At 34.5% G+C, this 2996-nt stretch overlaps 1 long non-coding RNA gene across 1 annotated transcript; it reads right to left on the minus strand.

Annotated features, from left to right (window-relative positions):
• Nucleotides 1-1015: 1015 nt before the first annotated feature.
• On the minus strand, nt 1016-2746 carry LOC133818145 (uncharacterized). Its single transcript, XR_009885800.1, has 3 exons — nt 2211-2746; nt 2005-2099; nt 1016-1294 (listed from the first exon to the last, which is right to left on the minus strand). It is a non-coding gene; the product is annotated as an uncharacterized LOC133818145 (long non-coding RNA).
• Nucleotides 2747-2996: the final 250 nt, after the last annotated feature.

A 2996-nucleotide genomic window follows, 5' to 3' on the forward strand; every position in this document is an offset into this window, starting at 1 on the left:
CTTAGTTTGAAACTCTGTGGTCTCGAGGGTGGCTCTATTAACACTGTATCAAGGTAAGAATTAATACAAGGGTAAAATTGTAATTTAGAAATTTGAGAAGAATTTTATTCTTCGGGTCAAATATACAATTATATGATAATTAAGGTTCAATAATTAATTTGGAATTAATTATTAAAATTTTGAAAATATATTTATTTATTTAGATATAGCATTTCGAAACATATATATATAAATACATTTTTTAATTTAATTATATTATTTGCGTGGGAGAAAATAAAATTGGTAAGTCAAAATAGATTTTGATTTATTGAATTTTAAAAGATGATGATCATCAATTTGAATTTTGAATTTTGAATTTAAAAATTAAATATTGAAATATGGTTGTGATATTTTCCTTAAAAATATAATACTATATTTTGTGGAATGATTGATTTCAATTAAATAAATAAATAAAAGAAAAATATAATATCCCTGAAAATGGAATACTGCTGCATGCATGAACAGTCCAGAGACTGTGTGATGCATGTATGACAGTACTGCGTATTGTTTTATTTTATTTATTTAATTAATTAATAATTTCAAAATAGATTTTTTTCAAATTTGGTAAGTTAGATATTTACCTAAATCAATTCCTATTAGCATTATGATTGTATTATTATATTACTATTATTATTATTATTATGAATAATAAGGTAATATATAGTCATTAATATATATATTATGTAAGAAGAAATTATGAGTAAGAATTTAGAAAAAGTTTCAGAATTTGTCAGGCAAGAAATTGTCACCTTCTTATCTTATTCTAACATTTCTCAAGCCACAATCCAAGTTCTCATGTCACAACCCGAGCCCTAGGCTGTGGCAGAGTTGTAATATCCATAACTTGGGTGGTCAAAGGTCAAACTTTGACCCTTTGTGGAAAATAGTCTTTATAAATGATCCTTTAATTTATTTTAAATATTACTATAATTATAAGTCAGGACAACGGAATAACTCCTATAATTATATATGAAAATATCACGAATAAAAGTAGGATCATTTATCTTAATACATAGAACAATAATATCCCCACAGTTATGTAGTCACCAAATAGTTAAATTTAATTAGTCATAAAACACCATAATAATACTTAGCATCCACCATTCCTCATGTCTAACTATTTCATAGCTAACTTAGATATACAGACCGATAGGTTCCAAATTAAATACAAAATGCTCAAAAGATAGGACTAGGGAGCTAAACACATTAGCTTCAGCGATAATTCACCTTATCCAAGTTTTGCGTCACTAGGATCCTGGAATGGGAGAGATATAGGGGGTGAGCTTATAAAGCCCAGTAGGAAAGCAACTAAGAACATAGGACTCAAAAGTTCAATAAAAACCCCTGCATGGTTAGCTTTTTAAAACAAAACATACATCATTATGTATAAACCAAAATAGAGAGAAATCATAAGTAATCATAAGAGCATAGCTACCAGTGCACATCACCCAGTCCACTAGACCCCTAGTTCCCGTTACCCACCATAGAAAATCCGACATCCTAAACCGGGTAGCCGGACCTGATAAACACCACAATGGGGAGGCTCAGAACACTTCCTGTATACAGATGCTAGGTCTTTACACCTACAGGTGAGTGGACACCTGATCTACCTATGATAACACAGAGACTAGGTCGTGAAACAACAACATGCACAAATCATGATCACTATGGCTCTCATCGATATAACCAAATGCAGGTAAACATGAAAAGAAATAAGCATATTCCTTTTTTATTTTAGAAAATTGGGCAGCATAACAGCTGCATTTGTATAAAACCCAAAAATCATAACCTGCATAATTAAGTGAGCAAAATAATATATTTGGCACTCCGTGCCCTCAGAACAGAACAGAAAATATGCAGATTAAGTTTTCCATTTTTCAAACACTTTATAAATATCAAAATCGGAATATGTTGATGCAATTCAATAAGAGTACAACAAGTCCAATAGTCAAGTTGAGTCCCTACCTCTTAAGAATGTTCAGTCCGAGCCCCAAGGGACACTCCCAAGCTTAACGATTATCCTAGAGCGAATTAAATTGGATCTATATATCACGATTTTCCTACGAGTATCAAATGAGCAAATGATTATCATTATTGGATTCCTTATTCAAAATCGTGTCCAACGACATATAATATGACCATATTTAAAAATTCAAGTTCCGAAACCTCACCCAAGCGGTGCACACTAGCAGTTGATAGCGGTACCGGGAACGTCGACGAATATATGCATAGCATATATCGAAACGATCCTCTCGAGTAGTACATCACGGAAGTACAACCCCTTTGCTCAACTGACCTCCGGTGTCGCCGGAAAATGCCTCCGAAGGGGCGGAGATACCCAAAATTTCGCCGGAGAAAAACGGTGAGTTGACTGAAATGACTTAGTGGGCGACGTTCCTCCCTTCACACTGGTTCCAACGGTGCCACCCACTCACCAAACGGAGGTCTGGGTTCGCCGGAAAGTGCGGTCAAAGTTTTGACAACGAAACTTTGACTGCTCCGTTCGGGTGCGTCTTAAGTCCGATGGCCTTGAGGTTTTGGGGATGAGGTTTTCGCCGGCCACTGGTGCTCCAACTTCGGCGCGTGGCGGCAAAATGGAACTTCGGCCAAGGCTTCGTGATACCCCGACGTGGGTTGTTGCAGAGAGAAAAAGAAGAAAAAAAAACAGAAGAAGAAGAAGAAGAAGAAGAAGAAGGAGATGTGCTCGGGAAGGAAAATGAAAGAAAAAGAAAAGAAAAGAAAGAGAAGAAAAAGGAAAAGGCTGCCAAATAAAGTAAGTGGGTCCCACCACTTAAAATAAATATTATTATTTATTTATTTATTTATTTTGAGTCTTTACATCTCATGTGTTGAGATATACTTGTGATTTCTAAATTACAAACCCTTGTTCTTTATGTGCCCAGACACATCTTGAGGTGTAGAGAACACTTCGGAAGATTGTGGTTTGAGTATTCAAA

The sequence above is a fragment of the Humulus lupulus genome, chromosome 2, assembly GCF_963169125.1.
Source record: "Humulus lupulus chromosome 2, drHumLupu1.1, whole genome shotgun sequence".
NCBI classification, from domain to species: domain Eukaryota; kingdom Viridiplantae; phylum Streptophyta; class Magnoliopsida; order Rosales; family Cannabaceae; genus Humulus; species Humulus lupulus.